The 19,192-nt window shown below is 44.0% G+C and overlaps 1 long non-coding RNA gene across 2 annotated transcripts; it reads left to right on the top strand.

Moving 5' to 3' along the window:
• Window positions 1-4,348: 4,348 nt before the first annotated feature.
• LOC116570294 lies at window positions 4,349-17,724 on the top strand. 2 transcript variants are annotated; one of them, XR_004277376.1, is made up of 4 exons: window positions 4,349-4,464; window positions 7,136-7,266; window positions 17,038-17,201; window positions 17,281-17,724. It is a non-coding gene; the product is annotated as an uncharacterized LOC116570294 (long non-coding RNA). The 2 variants fall into 2 exon arrangements; XR_004277377.1 differs by lacking the exon at window positions 7,136-7,266.
• Window positions 17,725-19,192: the final 1,468 nt, after the last annotated feature.

Genomic DNA, 19,192 nt, shown 5'->3' with positions numbered 1-19,192 from the left:
CTGGGTGGCTCGGTGGGTTAAGCCTCTGCCTTCGGCTCAGGTCATGATCTCAGGGTCCTGGGATGGAGCCTCGTATCGGGCTCCCTGCTCTTCGGGAAGCGTGCTTCATCTCCCTCTCTCTCTGCCTGCCTCTTTGCCTCCTTGTGATCTCTCTCTCTGTGTCAAATAAATACACAAAACCTTTAAAAGAGAAAGAAAGAAAGTAGCATGGTGGTTGCCAGGAACCAGGGGGAGGGAAATGGGGAGTTGTTCAGGAGGCAGAGAGCGTCAGTTCTACAAGATAAAAGGGTTTCTGGAGACAGGTTGCACAACACTGAGAAGGTACTTAACATTGCTGAACTGTACACTTAGAAATGGGCAAGATGGGGGTGCTGGGTGGCTCAGTCAATTAAGCATCCAACTCGATTTCAGCTCAGGTAGTGATCTCAGGGTTGTGAGACCGAGCCCACATTGGGCTCCCTGCTGGGTGTGGAACCTGTTTATGATTCTCTCTCTCTCTTTCTTATTCTCTCTCTCTCCTCTCTCTCTCACTCTATCACTCTTTCTCAAAAGAAAAGAAAACAAAGAAATGGATGAGATGGTAGATTTTATGTTGAGTATATTTAGCCACAATCTTATTAAAAACCAAACAGATAAATGGCCACACTTATCCATCAGGCCATGGGTTGCCAGCCCCTGATCTAGAGATTCTGAGGGCAATGACGATTACAGAGTGCAAATAAAAGTTTCCCCTTCGGTGCTGGTTGGTGCTATAAGGGTAGAGCCTCTCCTGGGCCTCTCGGCCTCTCTCCTACTTAGTCCTACGGGTGACAAGACACAGCCGCTCAGTCCATTGTCACAGAATGGAACCGCAGTTTCTCTGTGGCCAAGTCCTAGAGAGGGCTGAGTCTGGAGTCAATCAAATGGAAAGGGGGAGAAGAAAAGGAGTAAAAAACACGATTTCCTCCAAAGGAAAAGTGGTTTCAATAACACCAAGGCTCTCTCCCAAAAGTAAAAGTTCCAGGTGCCTACATTAAAAGTATCCTGTGTCCAGAGATCCTGTACGAGGCCTCTGAATGGCCCAGCGGGGTCCATGCTCTCCACAGGGCTGCCTTGTCCTCAGTGTTGTTGTTTTGTGAGGTGTACCTAGGACAATGTCAGACGATTGTTGGAGGCGGTTTCCAGCTGGCCTGCTGTGCAACAGATGCAGGGTTTCTGGATTTAAAATAAGAAAACAAGTTACCGATGGTGATGACCCGAGAGCCCATATTCTCCGCCTCTTCTAGGGAGCAGGTTCCGGGCAGGGGATTTGGTGGCAGCACTTTCTAGTGCACAGACCTTGGCAACTCTCATCCTCAAGGATGGCATTTATGTCTCTCGCCTTACGCCCCAGCTTCCTGATTTTTCCTTGAATTACACAACTGCACAGTGTTATCAAAACCTGTTTCTTTAAAGGACACTGCCGCCCTGAGGTTGGGAAAAGATTTTAGTAAGAAATAAAGGATAACAGAGGGTCCCCAAATGATCACGAGGCATCAGAAATGGATTTCTGGAGCTTTCAGAACCGATTCCTGGCTCCTAGCTAGTTCTCCTCTCAGAAAGCCAAACCCGGGGCAGGGAGCTGGGGAGCTCTCAGACCCTCTGCCAAAGTCGAAACCTGCTCGTATTTTGCAAGGTTAAATGGCGAAAGTGAAGGTTTGATTGTTGGTTCTGTAAAAATGGGAAAGGAAGAAAAGAGACAAAAATGTGGCTTTTCAGGGTAAGGCTTTTATCCAAAGCAGGTACATTGCAGAGCTCCAAGCCGAGAGACAAAGGGAGCCTTGTGCCGCTCCCTCCGCCGGGCAATGTGGTACTTCCACGGGGGTAAGAGGAGGCAGGGAAATGGTTTCTGTGTGCTGTGGAAAAGAAAGAGCAATTCATGAGGGCTGCAAATGGGGGCTTGCTTTGGGGGGCACCTGCTGGCCAGGCTCAGGGAGTGGTCATGTTTCACCATAAGGAAAGGAGGCCTGCTGGGGGCTGGACCCCGAGGGGGGCCGCGGGCTCCCTGCGGCTGATCAACGGGCAGCAGGCGGGATGGTGCAGCTTCCCTCCAGAGCATCATCAGAGCAGGAGTCCAGGACTCCTCCCAACAGAGAGGGACAGGTGGTGAGAGCCCCTCTCTGCGGCCTTACGAGTCTGTTCTCTGAGGCAGACCCAGTGGAGCACACTGTCCAACACGGCGGCCAGCAGCCCAAGGTGCCCACTGAGGACTGGAAAAGTGACCAGTCCGAGGTCTGCTGGGAAAAGTTAAAAGATACCCCCTATTTCACAGAAAAGAATGTAAAATGTCTCAATAAGCTTTATATTGACTGCATACGGAAAGGATAACATTTTGGATATACTGGTTTAAATAAAACGTATCATTGATTTTACCTGCCTCTTTTCCTCTTTTTACTTTTTTTAAATATGCGACTACTGGAAAATTTTAAGTCATACATGTGGCTCGCATTTTATTTCCCTTGGACCATGCTGCCTTGGAGAACACATTCAGAGGAACAGCGCCATCCTGAGCTAATTTTCTTTTGGTATTGGATAAAGGAGAAACTAAGATGGAAGAGAAAATCCAGTGAAGAATGCATTTATGGTCCTAAAGGCTGAACTCCTAACTTGAGGTGACTCATTCACATGGCACAGATCCATCCTACTACTGCCCTTGGCCCCAAACCCCTCATGCCTGGGTCACAGTATGTTCCCAGCACCCAGCCTGGCACAGAGAGACCCCTGTGTTTGTCTGAGAAAGGTGTATTGCTGGATCCCTTCATTTTGCTGGGATTTTAGTTATGGTGTAATGGGCCTTGGTGAAAAGTGCAAAGCCCGATTTCGAAGCCAATTTCACCACCACTAGTCACGTGACTTGGGATGGGTGACTTAGAGCAGCGAGACCTGATTTTTTTTTCTGTCAAACAAAAATGCTAACCAATGTCCTTGTAGGGTGAGGCTCAGATGAGAAAAATGAACTCCAAAGCTCCTGCTGGCATTTGGAGTAGGAACGATGAATGTTATTCAATGTGAGATTCTTTTGAGTCAGAAACAAAGGGTCTCAATGTTCCCCTCTGAAGTCAAGAAATGGTACCCGGGACTGATCAGAGGGGAAGGGAACCCGACACCAACCCCAACGCCATCAGTCAGTCCGGAACCCTGAATGGTTACTCAGAGTCTACTCTCCTCGCCAGCTACTGCAGACTGAAATCGTGATCACAAATGTTTTCACGGTGTCAGCGCTGAAAGAGCTCTAGGGACAATTTGTGCTGCACCTTTCTATAGAATAAGGAACCAGAGAAGCAGGGAGGTAAGAATCGTCTTGGATCACTCAGCCCAGTCCCTGCCCAGAGCCATGTAGAACTCAGTTTTCCCAACATGGGGAAGCACTCATGCGGTTCAACACGTGAACCCTGAGACCCATGGACCCTACCACCACTGAGCTTGTGATAGGATGAGAGACACGGAATCTGGACGCTATCCCAAGATGAATGTAAAAGACCACGAAAGGGACCATCCTATCCTAAACAAGGCTGGCTCGTCCTCAGAGTGCTCACAAAGATCTATCCAAAGATTCGTGAGTGAGACGGAACCTCAACTCATGGGCCAAACAATGAAGAAACGGAGTTGTTTAGTTTAAAGTATGAAAAAAAGCCAAGTTTATGGCTACAACATTGTATTTCAAAGAAATGAATTAACAAGTTATGTGTTTTAGCTCTGCTGGCTGAGTACACGGTGAGTGGCTGTAAGCCCTTGAGTGCACATCGAATTATTGAATAAATCGCCTTAGTATCCCAACAAAAAGAGTTCAATTAACACTATCGACTCCCACTAGTTTTTAAATCCTAAACAGGATGTGGAACCTATCTGCAAATTGTTCAGCTTTGCTAATCATTGTACCCTAGAGGAGCTGACTCCTGGTGCAGAGGGGAATCTAGAAATAAGGGAGCATATAGGACCAAATGAGGTCAGACTGTAGGGGCACCCAGGATGACAAAGGGTGTCTCTTCTCCCTGAACTCCCAGGAGGCCTGCCTCTTGCAAACCCCACCCGCTGTCCTAAGGCTGGGAACAACTCTGGTTTTGCCATCTGCCTTACAGCTTTTGTCTGATGTCCTGAGATCATTTATTTTATTTTATTTTTTTCTGGGATGGGAGCGGAGTACACAATACGGATGTCGTTTATGGAGAGTCTTCCTTCTCCTCTCCCCTCCCCCAGCCGTACATGCAAAATGTGATTCGAGAATAAATGACAGGAAGGCTTAGACCAAGGCTTGTTACTCGATTTGAGAGCTAGAACCACTGGTATCCATGGTAAACGGTTACCCAGGAGACACCCTAGTTTGGGAGACGTGGGCCTGTGGGAAGAGCATTCCAGATGGGAAACAAGTGATGTCAAGGGGCAGGAGATTGAGGTCTTTTTAATACATGGATTCACAGAGCCTAAGACAACAGCTGATGGAACAAGGTATGACATGGCGTGAGCCACCAGTCCCTGAAAACTGGAAACCAGTCAAAGAACACTAGAAATCTGTCATTGTCTATCAGAGAATCCAAAGGGCTGTGGAACCAGTGATTTGAAGGGCCTGAGAATGCTGAATGGGTTCCCCTTTTAAGACTAAGGGATAAAGGGGCGCTTGGGTGGCTCTGTGGGTTAAGCCTCTGCCTTTGGCTCAGGTCGTGATCCCAGTGTTCCAGGATCGAGCCCCACATCGGGCTCTCTGCTCCGTGGGGAGCCCGCTTCCTCTTCTCTCTCTGCCTGCCTCTCTGCCTACTTGTGATCTCTGCCTGTCAAATAACTAAATAAAATCTTTAAAAAAAAAAAAAAAAAAGACTAAGGGATAAAGACAGCCCCGGTAGAATGACCGTTTTCTTGAAAAATAGAGTTCTTGGGGAGCTCTGAACTGGATGGCTGCTGAGGGGGTGAGACAGGGAGCTGTAAACAGCCGCCTGAGGCAATGCAAGTTGAGTGGGCTGGAGGGAGGGCGCACAGACGGAGAGCCCCCACCCCATGGGTGGAAGGAACGTACACAGCTTGGTGGAGAAGCATCTAAAGCCACAGCAAAGCCCACTGAAGGGAGGGAAGCTCACGCATTTTGAGCCTGGAGGACATCCTGACGATCACATGGTACAGTGGTGTGTGAGTTGTCTGCTGGCCTGGCTGCCTCCGAATCACCAGGGAACTGAATACAATTAGAGTTTTTTTCCACCTTACAAGATTGGGGACAAAATGACTATTTTTTAAAAAAGATTTTATTTATTTATTTGACACAGAGAGAGATCTCAAGTAGGCAGAGAGGCAGGCAGAGACGGGGGTGGGAAGCAGGCTCCCCGCTGAGCAGAGAGCCTGGTGCGGGGCTCGATCCCAGGACCCGAGATCATGACCTGAGCCGAAGGCAGAGGCTTAACCCACTGAGCCACCCAGGCACCCCACAAAATGTCTATTTTTGACAAGCTCCTGGGGGGCTTACTTTGCAAAGAAGCTTGACAACCACTTCTGTGGTCTTCCTTCTAGTGTCTTTAATTAGATGGTGGGGTTAAGGTGAAGTGACTGGCCCAAGGATGCAGAGCTAGTTAGTAGCACAGGAAGAACTAGAATCTGATCCTGTAATTCTAACCAGTAGTTTCTCCTTGGCCTCATGATGCCTCTTCAAATTTCTGCTTGGGCATATCAGTTAGCTCTAGTTGAGTCACAAACCAACCCAAAACATCATCACTGAAAACAACCGTATCTCCCTCAGAATTCTGAACAACTAAGTTGTTGGACCCTTAGACATGTCTCAGTAGGGTGCTCTTTCTGGTCTCAGCTGGGCTCCCTTGTCCATGCACTTTGTTGGAAGTCAGTTGGGCGGCTGCTTTGGGGGCTGGCTGGGGTGAAGTGAGGTGGGTGACATGACTCTCATCCTCCTACAGTATAACTGAATTCGTCCTCAGAGCACCTGGGCACATTCCAGGATGGTGAGTGGAAGACAGAAGGTCCCTTTTGGCCTAGGGTGAACTATACATCATCACTGCTGCCACATTCTGTTGACCAAAGTCTCCATAAGGCCTACCCAGATTCTGGGGTTGGGGCCTAGACTTTCCCCTTTAATGGAAGAAGCTGCAAGGTCACATTGCAAGGACTGTGCATTGAGGGAGAAAAATAATTTGGGCCATTTTTGCAACCAGTCTACCATAGGGACCTCGTTTACCTGCCTTGAGCACCGCCATCCAGTTCACCCTACGCTCCAGCCAACTGGGATCCCCATTTCCCAAATAGGATGCCATACCCTTTCAGAATCCATGTTTCTGGCCTTGCTTTCCTTGACCTAAAAGGCCTTTTTCATTCCCCTGTGTCTTCACCCCTAAATCGTCCTTTAAAGTGTAACTTTTGTCTCCAAGTTAAAAGGGACCAATTGAAGATGCAATCTTCCTACTCCCTCATGATAACTTAGTAAAAGGATATAAAAAGGATTTTTTTAATATGGGGCGCCTGGGTGGCTCAGTCGACTAAGTGTCTGACTCTTGATTTTAGCTCAGGTCATGACCTCGGGATCATGAGATTGAGCCCCATATAGGGCTCCATGCTCAGTGGGGAGTCTGCTTGAGATTCTCTCTCTCCCTCTCCCTCTACCCCCACTAAAATAACTAAATCTTTTTTTTTTTTTAAGATTTTATTTATTTGACAGACAGAGATCACAAGTAGGCAGAGAGGCAGGTAGAAAGAGAGAGAGGAGGAAGCAGGCTCTCCGCGGAGCAGACAGCCCGATGCGGGGCTCGATCCCAGGACCCTGGGACCATGACCTGAGCTGACAGCAGAGGCTTTAACCCACTGAGCCACCCAGGCGCCCCACTAAATCTTTTTATAAAAAGAATTTTTAAAATAAAGATGCATAAACGTGGACATAAAGATGTCCACAAGGACAAAGAATAGAGACATTGACAGGTGATACCACCCTGAACGCGCCCGATCTCGTCTGATCTCGGAAGCTAAGCAGGGTCGGGCCTGGTTAGTACTTGGATGGGAGACAGGTGATAAAGTATTTCAACAAAACTCTGGAATGTAGAAAGCAAATATGCAGTGCCCAACTTAGTAGACCAGAAATGGTTGAGTGTCTGCAGGGTGGGGGAGCCAAGCAACACAATGTATCTCATTGCAGAACCCAGAGGACGCAGGAAACAGGGGGTTGGATGTCATGGAAGGCAGGGTGGAAGAGGCTAAAAACAGTATTCATCAAATGTACAAGAAGTTGCTGACCCCTGGATCTACTTACCCTCCCCACACAGCCAGGTAAATACTCTCTCCAGCCAGAAGGCCTGAGCTTAAATTCTAGAGAGGCTGAGCCTAAGGAACTCTGGGGTTAGAAAGACCAAGCAGATTATGACCAGGGTGCCAAGGGTTAAGGGAAAGTCTACACACTAGAAGGTGAGACTCCCAAGCTAGAAGGAGGGACTCCCCACAGCTTGCCCAACTTGGCTTTGAGAAAGCTGGCAACCAGATTTATGCATCCCATGCAAGAGACTGGAGGACGGCTCTTTAGGGAAATCAGCCAACGCAAAAGAGACATCATAAAAATACTGACATTTGTGAGCTGCCCAGAAGATGACAAGATACCTGCCTGATTTCCCCAAAGGGAAGCCTCCAGCCACAGCCCTGCCCGTCCATACAGATTGTTCCAGGCAACTTTATACAGGAACCATCTGCCATGGCCCAGAGACCTCTGAACAAAGTCTCTACTATGACAGACAGCAACAAAACTGGCATCCAACCAATGAGATGGGAGGCGGACCGTGGAGGTCACGTGATAAGAAAGCCAATTCCATGTTTCCATAGACCTAAGTCAGCACACAGCACTTACCTTGGACAAAATTAAGAAATATCATCATCAGTGTATTATTTAGAAATATATTGATAGCAGAACTAAAACTGAAGAGTGCTAGAAATCATTGTCTCTTAGGAGTGGGACTCAGGGCTCGTCTGATTTCATGAAAAACTTTGTAAAACTACCAGACATATATTTTTGTTTTGTTTTATAGAATCTTTCTTTCTTTTTTTTTAAATTAAATTTATTTATTTTTTAAATAAACATATAACGTATTTTTATCCCCAGGGGTACAGGTCTGTGAATCGCCAGGTTTACACATTTCACAGCACTCATCATAGCACATACCCTCCCCAATGTCCATATCCTCACCCCTCTCTCCCGTCACCCCTCCTCCCAGCAACCCTCAGTCTGTTTTTTGAGAATGAGTCTTTTATGGTTTATCTCCCTCCCAATCCCATCTTCCTTCATTTTTTCTTTTCCTACTCCCAAACCCCCACATTGCATCTCCACTTCTTCATACCAGGGAGATCATATGATAGTTGTACCAGACATATTTTTAAAAGATTTTTATTTATTTATTCACAAGAGACAGAGAAAGGCAGAGGGAGAAGCAGGCTCCCTGTTGAGCATGGAGCCTAATATGGGACTTGATCCCGGGACCACCCTGGGTTCATGACCCGAGCTGAAGGCAGACCCTTAACTGACTGAGCCATCCAGGCACCCTACTAGACATATATATATATATATATATATATATATATATATATATATATATATATATATATATATATTTGTAGCGAGAGGGAGAGAGGTCATACACGGTGAGGAGGGGCAGAGAGAGAGAGAGAGAGAGAGAGAGAGAGTCTTAAGCAGAATTTGTACTGAGCACAGAGTCCAACAGGGGCCTCGATCTGATGACTCTGAGATCACTACCTGAGCTAAAGCCAAGAGTCAGAAGCTCAACAGATTGCGCCCCCCAGGCGCCCCACAACTACTAGACATATTAAACTGTATGCATGCACTGTGTTGTTAGAATAAAAACTTACTATTTTTTAAGTAAACAAAACCCACTTAAACGTCCTCTCTTCTTTACAACTTCCCTCTCGCAAGCAAGTCATGGCTCTGCTTTACATAGTTTCACACGATTGTGTTTATAGGACTAGTTTATTGAAATATTCATGGATAAACACAGTGATGAGAACACATTCATGCCTTTAACCACATTTAACAGTATCCTGTTTAATGAAAAGTTTACTTTAGGTTTAGGGTTTAGGTTTTAGGTTTCTCTTAGGCACTGAGAGGATGGTCCCACGCGTGAGGGGTGGGGAGTGGACAGGAAATGACAGCCAACTCAGAAGGCAAACTTTTCTTCTTTTACTTACCATTTTATTTATTTTTTCAATTTTTCAATTTTTACCAATTTATAATTAGCCTCCTTCCTAAAAACGATGTAGCTTGACCTGTAAAAACATACCCAGTTGTAAAAGAATTAAGTGTAGAAATCAGGACAAATGGAAGCCCGCATTTGAGAAGTCACCAACACATTATTTAGCACGTGAGAGAAGCAAGGGGGGGTTGGGAGAGAAAGGAAGGAAGGAAGGGAATCTAAACAGCGAAACAACACTTCTTTCAGCCTTCTCTTTTCTTCCAGTTGTCATTCTTAGGCATACCCATTTAAATGTCATTTAACCATAGCACAATAAAAATTTATTTTTCTATCACTTATTCTGTGATATTTTAAGCCACAAATTATTTTATCTGATGAGAGTAGTAAGCTGGTGAATTGTGATCTTCGTAATTATTTGTAGGGGGGTTATACTTTCATCCTGTCAATACGCCATTATTTAAAGCTCATTCTCGTTATTGGATATGTTGGTTTTCCAATCAATGCTACGATGGTATCACGTACATATAGTGTGTATTTTTCATTTTGAAAAATGGTTTCCTACAGATAGGCAATCTATTTGCCATAGACGGTCACACAGGCACAAACTACAGGGTCTAGAACTGCCCAGTGGCTTCTAACTCCCTCAAATGTTCAGGCTGTTCAGAGCAGTCCAACGGGGTGCTGGTCAGAAGCATCAGTAGAGATCAGAATTTTTTTCTCATTTAACTTTATTAACCTTTAAAAACATTTTAACCTTAAAATTCCTATTTTTATCTAATGTCAGTTCTGGGTTCTCATACCCTCTATTCATTTATCTATCGTATCCTTGGTGTTTTTCTCATTAATGTATGTAAGTGATTTTTTTTTTTTTAAGATTTTATTTATTTATTTGACAGAGAGAGAGATCACAAATAGGCAGAGAGACAGACAGAGAGAGAGATGAGGAGAAGCAGGCTCCCTGCTGAGCAGAGAGCCCAATGCGGGACTCGATCCCAGGCCCCTGGGATCATGACCTGAGCCGAAGGCAGAGGCTTAACCCACTGAGCCACCCAGGCGCCCCTGTAAGTGATTTATATAACATAGATAGCATGTTTATTTTATAGAACATAGATACTAGTCCTTTGTCAATGTAGTTATAAATATTTTTCCCATTGGCTTTCGGTTTCACTTTTGGCTTTGAAATTTTTAGTATAATTCAAAGTTTTCATTTTTAAAAACTGACTGACAGGTGATGGGTAGTGATGAGGGCATGTGTGGGGACGAGCACTGGGTGTTGTACGTAACTAATGAATCACTGAACGCTCCATCAGAAACTTATGATGTACTATATAGCGGCTAACTGAACATAATAAAAAAACAAATAACTGAAAAAATGAAAAAAGAAAAAAACAGAGTTGAATCTGTAGATTTTCCCTCATGATTTCTTTGGCGCATCCATTCATTGCATTGAGCCCCTGGAGAGTTCAACACAAGCATCATTCACTTTGTTTATAACTGAGTTTAATGGCAGTTGTATTCACTTTATCATTCAAATAAACAGCCTTCTGAAACTAGGAAAGCCAGTTTATCAGACCACACCCAGAAGCTTCTCTGAAGCCAATTCCAAAGTTCTGAGTTAGACATTACTCTAATTGAGGCTATGACAAAATTTCATAATGAGCATGGGTGATGCTGGGGCAATGAAAAAGTGACATGTTACAAAGTTTTTGTTTTTGTTTTTGTTTTTTTTTAAGTTCATTTACCTTTTAAAAAAAATTCCATTCCCTTTCCAGGTCTTAGGTTCAGGAAATTAAAATGTGAGACTGACCCCTGAGTCCTTTAACTCTGGAATTGGAATTGAACAAATTCTAATGCATCAGTTCCATTTCTACATAAAATCCTACTTGCTTTGTAAGCTCTGGAATGTTGAGTAAGAATTCAAAATGTTCTCGGACCAAAGCCAAGAAGAAGGAAAATGGAGCAGTTCCCCCATCACGCCTTCCCCCTCTCTCTTTTTGTCCCTTGGTCCCAAGAAAAGTCGTCATTCCAGGTTTGGAAGGCGATGAGGAGAATGCACAGCCTGAAGGAGAAAATCATATCTGAGAGAAAGAAAGAGACCCAGAGACAGGGCTGGAGGGAGTTTGCAAGCAGAGCCCCCACAGGCCAGGGGTAAGGAAGAGTCACTTGGGTCCACTTGAGAGGCCCAGAGAATTTGCCCAGTGCTTCCATGTCACCAGCCCCCAACCCCGCCCTGTGATCCAGTAGCCTTGTGGTCCTGTCCTTGCTTAGGCTGTGCTCCCCACCGCCCAGGCCCCTCCCAGCTGGTGGCTGATGCCTACTTAGACCCGAAGCCACTCGAAGTGTGGTCTAGGGATCTGTGCCAGGCTCTGAACTGTTTCATTGTTTTAACCAGTGCAGTGAGGGAAGGCTGGAAATTAAGAGTAAGCATTTAGAAACTTTTATAGTAAATATGCTAGAGTAATTATCTATCAGTGTACTCTAATAACAAAATGCTGCTTGTACTTTTTAATTTTACTGGTCTAGTCATCCATTTTTATTGTATTTGCCTAGCAAATTGGAAATTAAAAAGAGAAAAAGAAATGAGCCCTTTTCTATGGATAGTTTGAGAAGCTGCCGTAAGACGCTTCTCTGATACCCTCTTCCCCAGGAACCCTCAGCATTTCCTCCTAGATGGGGTGCATGCTTTTCCTCCAGACTTTCAAACACAAAAGCAAATCTCTACTCTTGGGCACTTGTTTTAATTACCTGTTTATATGTCTGTTACCTCCAATCGGCCATGAGCTTCTTGAGGGCAAGTACTGTGTCTTAGCTATCTTCGCATGTCCAGCATCTGGACATATAACGCATGGCCCATAGGAGACACTCAATAAATATTTGCTGAATATTACTGAATGGTCCTGCTTGGAAGGGTACAGCCTATATGTGGCTCAGTGACACCCACGGAGCTAAGCTTCCATTATTAATCAAATCCGCTTCTGATGGGCAATCTTTCTTTAAAATATGCTTCATCACTAGATATGGTTACCAGCAAACAACCATCTTGCTCTCCTGGGAGCCAGTCTGACAAGTTTCTTCAGCAGAAAATTTCAAGTTCCTTCCTTGCCTTTCATTTTGTGTTGCTTCCACAGCCTCACCCTCTGAGGTAATTTAATTTCCCTGATTACCGATTTCCGGGGAACATCTCACTTTTGCCTCCCTGTTCTGCCCACATAAGAAAATGGTGTCTGTTTCCTAGTGGCTATATTCCCTAGTGGGGAATAGATCGTATGGTGGAGGCAGAGTCTGTGGCATATAGTAGGCTTTGAATGACTCTTTTCTCTGAAGGGATGGCAAACACCGGGTGTGGGTTCTTTAACTTCTTCCCCACCCTCTGAGGCAGCCATTGCTAAATAATCATGGCGCTTTTCTACTCCCCCAAAAGTGAAAGAACCGTCACATTGTTAAAGGAGAGGCAAGTAGGTCTTCTGGACGGTGATGTGGTCTCTTTGTTTTTAGGGAATTAAAAGAAATGCAAACAGCATACAGCCAGATTAAGGTCTAACCGACTAGTGTTTCTTTCTCAAGAGAGCTGAGTTGGTAAATACCAATCTCCTGGTAGCTTTACTTGACAAGGTAGGACATCTTTATGTTAGTCCCTTCGATGGAGCAAGGGCATAGTTGCTTCAGATGTAAAATTACACAAAGAAAATGCAAAACTGCATTGTAGTAAAATTATGTAATAAATATGCATAGCAAAAAAGACTGCTGGACATACATCAAAATAAAGATTGTGGTCTTAGAATACAGACCCCCCTTTCTTTTGGGGGGTCTTCTATAATGCAGTTTTATTAAAAATAACACTAAAATTAATGAAGTGACAGTTTCAATTCTAAAATTTTCTAAATAGAAGGAACATTTAAGAATAGGGCAAATGGGTTCTCATGACTTGTAAGGGTCTGAAGGAGAGGGGAAGTAAGCAATGAGTTTTTATTGGTTTCCTGCTTCTTAGTTATGTACAGAAAGAGAGACAAACCCATCTAAAGGCAGCCATGTGCCAAAATTATTTTTAAAACAAGACTTCCATTTCCCCCAAGAAGAGTAGGTCTTGGTACCTTAATTAGAAAACTGGGAATGATTCATTAGTTGTACTATTTCAGCTTGTGTGTGTGTACGTGCGTCTGTCTGTCTGTCCTTCGAGGTTAGAGGTAAGCATGGACAATCTGGAATCATAGTCTCTTCTCTGTGTAACCTGGTTTTATTTCAGAGTGTAATAGTTATTACATCCATACAGCTTATGAACTGGAAGTCTGTGTATCCACTTCAAATACTCCAATATTGACTGTTTTTAAAAGGGCCCATTTTAATCTGACCATCGCTGTAACATGCAGAGAAGAACTTGCAAAAAAACAATAAGGGAAAACAAAAGAATGTTGTCCTTTTGTTGTAATCTGCTGGGAGACATGAGATGCATGCTTTGAAATGGAGCATTTACTAAGAGAACGCTGCATTCCGTGTCTCTCTGAGGAAGCTGACTTGTTTATCTACAAGATAAGGAACATGTGTAGCCAGGTGCATTACTAGTTGTTTTCAGAAACTCAGTGTCTGGGTTTGGAAATGATTTGAAAAAATTTTTTTTTCTCCCGGAGGCTGTAGTTTTCTCTCTAATTATTAGTGGAATGTTGTGTAAAAGCCAAAGTTGTGATCTCTTCTTAAGTTGCAAGTTCATTTCCACGCTGTGATACCAGATTTTTTTTTTTTACCCATCCTCTTTAGAATAACTGCCTTGGAAGTGTCTCTCATGTTGGTTCCCAACACTTAAAAATTTGTCTACAAATACCCTAAAAATGTGGATTCATATATAAAAAGTCATTACCCACCACCCCTCCTTGACTTGTGTGCATTATACCACGTGACATTCTAAAATAGGAGTGAGTGGAACTTGTCTCTTGACTTTCGTGGGTAAACTTCTTGGGGGAGTTAGCGGCCATGCATTCTGCCTGATGCAGAACACTCAGTTCTTAACCCCTCCTAACTCACCACACTCTGGAATCAAACTTGCTCTTAGGATCTTTTCTCTGATTTCAGCTTCCTTGATTGTCCCATTTCCCTACTGTTAGTCATTTCTTCTTTTCTAGACACCTTCTTTGATTTCCATGTCTTGGTACTTTCTTGGTTCTCCCTCTGCCTTTCTGCTTACTTCCTTACTTCCTTTAAGAGCTGCTCAGCACCCGTCTGCCTTCTAAATGTAGGAATTTCCAAAGGTTATGCCTTGATTCTCCTTTTGTGCCTGCTCCCTCCATGACCTAACCTGCGATCACCTTCAACTAAGTATTAGGTTTCATCACTTTCCACACAAGTTGGATGTATTTCAACTTTAATAACCTGCCTGGACTTCAAAGTTGCCCTATTTCCAACTGAGATCATTTTCTCCCCCCCCCCCCCCACAATTAGCTCTTCTTTCTTAATTCCCTGTTTTCAAGTATGGCAACACAATTCTTTTATGGACCTAGACGCCAACATGGATCTGTATTTGCTGCCTTCCTCTCTGTGGCCCCAGCATTTGGATGGTCAAGAGGTTCTGCCAACTCTCCATGGTGATGTTTTCTTGAATTCTCCCTTCCCACACTTCTGGTACTGGGTCAGATCCTCCTTCTATACTAAGAACTATTATAATGGCCTCTTCCTGGTCTCAGTATTCTCCAACACAACACTCTTCCCATTGTGCTTTGATCATGACACATTCCATGCTCCAGAACATTCAATGGCTCCCCATTCTCCAACAATGTAAGAGCACACCCTTCTTGCATTCAAGCACACATAGCTTTCTAACCCAGTCTTCCAGCAGCCTTTACATGTACCCCATCCTGGGCTGAATTTACACCAGCATATCTGTTGTTTCCTGGATGTTCCATGTTTCATAATTTTACGCATTTTCTTGCTTTCATCTCAGATATCCTTCCTGGTTATTTCTGTTCTAGAAATCTTATTCATCTTATTAGACTCCATCCACTTCCTTCACAAGCCTCTCCTTACCCCACCAGACTACATACCTGTCATTATCCTATTTCCTTTTGTATTCTCCCTCATAGTATAGTTGTTTGTATACCGTTTAGTCCTCTTTACTAATCAGAAACATGTCATCAGAAGAGAGAGGCTTGATTCTCAGTCTAGCTGTTATATACCTCTTTTGAGCCTTGCTATCCTCATTCATAAAATGCATATGAGAGAGTGTAACAATGATTAAGACCTTGGGCTTCGGAGGCAGGCTGACCTGAATGGTAAGTTCCCACTATATACTGTCCATCATTATGATTGCTATAAATTCCCTCATGGGGTTGTTGCAACAATCCTGTGAGGTAAGACAAAAGCACCCCTTAGCATCAAGTGCCCCAAACACAGGACATTCTCAGCTCTGTGAAAGTAACAAGGAATACATGAGAGCTGGCAGCTCCAGGATCTAAGTCCCTGTGAACAATGGAGGTGGGCGTGTCATTATAAACAATAACTTGCTGTAGAAATAAGGTATGACCCACCTTCATCTTTGAACCTTCTGGGGTGGTTTGGCAAAGGAGTAAATGGTAGAGCCTTGGATTTTCTCAAATCCTAAGACAATGAATTCTGTGAAGTCTCCGTTTCCTTAGCTATAAAATATGGCTAACTGTAGCAACCACAGATAGCAGATAAGGCGATTATAAAGTTCTTAGTACAGTTTTTGGCATAAAGCAGCTGCTTCATAAATGTCAGATTCCTTTCTCCTATTTCCTCCTTTTCACAAAAGTGCCTCACACCCAGTATAAACTTACCAAATATTTGTTGAAGTTAACTGAACTTAAAAATACTGAGTATGTGGGGTACCTGGGTGGCTTGCTCAGTCGGTGAGGCATCTGACTTAGGCTCAGGTCATGATCTTGGGGGCCTGGGATCAAGCCCCATGTGGAGTTCCATGCTCAGCAGGGAGTCAGCATCTCCCTTAGCCTCCGCCCCTCCCCCCCACTCATGCTCGCTCACTCTGTGTTCTCAAATAAATAAATAAAAATCTTTAAAACTTACCAAAAAAAATACCGAGTATGTGCCCAGAATATGTGTATCTTTCACAGGGGATTAGTACCTTATCTGGCTAACAGACTGACTCCTGAAGCAGCCAGAAGTAAATCCCTTCAGAGATTTAAAATATATAATTAACTCTTTATTAAAACTGGATTCTCCGAAAAAGTTTTCAAGAGAGACAAAAATTATAGCAAGAACTAAAAGGAAAATCTGGCACCGCAAAGTAGCCCTACAGCGCCGTGGCTCTCTCTGTGCTCAGATACTGTAATGGTTAGGCAGCTGTAGAACAAAGCAATTTCCTGTTTTCCTACTAGACTCAAACAAAACAAGCCTCAAAGCAAATATACCGCCATTTTTTTCCCTTCTAAATAAGTTCACGCATACAACAACTTATTGAGGGACTGTATTCTAAGGGTTTTGCCTGTGCTAATTTATCTGATCCTCAAGCCACCACATGTGGTGAGTACAATTATCATTCCCATGTCAGAGATTATGAAAATAAGGCACAGAAAGGGTAGCTGTGCAACATCACACAGCTAACCAGTGCCAGAGCTAGGATTAAGGATCTTGGCTCTAGAGAATTTACTTGTAACTGTACATACAAATGATGTATTTAGTGCCCCAGTTGAGAAAGCACTAAGGTAAGGATTCTCAACCCTAGCTATATATCTGAGTCACCTAGGAAGTGATACATGGAAGCAGATGCTCGGGTCCAGATCAAGACAGACTTAATCAAACTCTCCAAGTGAGGTCCAGCTGTATGTAGTTTGGGAGGCATCTCTGGGAACAGAGATGGAGCTAAGGCTTGGCACGCTGACTCCAGGGCAAGAAGAGTCTGTGGCTACAAGGCATCATGGAAGAAGGCTCTGGAGAGGCTCATTTCCTACCATGCACCTCACCCAAGACCAGCACTACATCTGAAACCCACACCCATGACCGCACACCCGTGTCCTCGAAGGTGCTACTGTTGAAGCTTCTACAGCCTGGGTAAGAGCCTGAATCACTGCACACAGAATGAAAGGCCATGCCTAGCATTCTAACTGCACCCACGTATGCATCCCATTAGAGCTGATGGCAGCCATAATGCGATGCCAGATCCCTGGGACACTGGCTAACTGCAGATGCAGTGAGATGGGCTGCTGGGGAGAGCTGCTGCCATGTGAGCCTTCTTTTCCTTGACTGTCTTTTCAGCTTGTGAGTTGCAATGCGAGTGTCTTTTTGGTGGTTGGGTTTATTTATTTCAGGGGGTGGGGAGTGGGATGGGAAAGGGTACTCATTTCTGTATCACTGCCTCTGGCGTAAGAGGCAAAGTTGAGGTTAACTGCCAACAGCTTCCCCTTTCTCTTCTTTTTGTTCACTCAATCTGTCTGGACCAATGCACAAGGAAAAAAGACAGACAGAATGGCCCTCCAAAGTTGCACTCTGTTTTAAAGCTGATAAAGGATGTGTTTCCCACAGCTTAGGAGAAAAATATATTATCAAGTGCCTAAGCAATTAAACAAATGGTATTTGCAAACATCTGCTGTCCAGAACCGTTGCCTGTGTTCAAACAAAGCCTCACACTGTCTTTGGCAAACCAGGGTGAGAAAAGCTGGGTGCCATTTGCTAAATGAACTCTTCCAGATTACAGTTCTGTGGCCTGAGGGAATTAATTCAAATCCACATGGGGAAATTCATTCCCAAAGAGGTAGTTATTCCCTAAGAGAATCAAAGAAACGAGGACCTAGAGTAAAGTTGGCAGTAAGTCAATGAGTGTTTATTACCCTCTACTAAACCATATTTATTATTTATGTCTAAATCACAGAATCCTAAAGTTAAAAAGACTCTAAAGGGAGAATGAGACTTTGGTTGAAAAGGACTTCTAACAGCACAACTGCTTCCCAGTCACTGGTACCTAGGAAGATACAACCCAAGAAGGAAACTTGCAAGGGCATCACTGACACTGACGGCCAAATGCCCAATCTGGGGGACAATAGCACTCGTGGTTAGGAAATGCAGACTCTAGATCTTAATTATGGCCCCACCATTTAATAGTTGAGTGAGATTCATGTTCTCATCTGTGAAGATGAGATCATGGGCCACTTTCATAGGCTTGTTCTAAGGATTAGAGAAGTTAATGCCCATAAAGCTCTCAACAACCATATGTGGCACCAAGTAAGTATCCCATAATTGCTAGCTACGAGTAGCAGAGTTTCGTGACTATTATTGCTGTCATTGTAAAACAGAATTTTCCCCATTGTCCTGAAATTGTAATGAAAGAAGACAATCATGGCCTAAAATGTCCTAGGTCTACTGAGGTGTTTGTTTCTGTCTTCCCCACCTCAGACCCTAGTCCCCCAGTTGATATAAAGGCAGAACTGGCAGGGAAGTGTGGACTTCAGGTGAATATTCAGAGAAAGAGGCTACACCCGCTGCCCTCCCTTCCCTCTGGAGGAGGGTAACTGACATCTGTTCTCCTTGAAACTAAGGAAGGGAAATCCTAAAAGAAATTCTAGCTAAGTTTGGGGACTTCCAAAACCCCCTGTTTTTCATTAACCAAGAGATTAATAATTTTTCCTCTAAAGGTTGGCAAGGCACCAGGCAAGCTGAGCATCTGTGTTCTGTGGGCTCTAAGAAGTGAGTGGGAAAAGATGGTGCAGTTGGGCCTTGAAAGGATCAAAGTGGTCAGCAAGTAATTTAACTGCCCCTCACGGCAAAGTCTGACATTCTTAAAGACAGGCAACAATATCTACCACTCAAAAGTGTCAAATTCAGAAGGTCCAGTATCTCACCAAACATTACTAGACACGTGCAAAGGAAGAGCATGTAACTCATAATGAGGAGAAAGACAGTCAATAAAAACAGATGCAAAAATGTCAGAAATGATGGAATTAACAGACAAGTCTAAACACAGACTGTTTAAAACACAGCTGTTACAATCATGTTTAAATATTTAAAGGAAAACATGTACCTCATAAAAAGATAAACGGAGGATACAA

The sequence above is a fragment of the Mustela erminea genome, chromosome 12 (genome assembly GCF_009829155.1).
Source record: "Mustela erminea isolate mMusErm1 chromosome 12, mMusErm1.Pri, whole genome shotgun sequence".
NCBI classification, from domain to species: Eukaryota; Metazoa; Chordata; class Mammalia; order Carnivora; family Mustelidae; genus Mustela; species Mustela erminea.
Note: the sequence above shows the minus strand (reverse complement) of the source record. Positions and strands in the feature narration are given on the sequence as shown.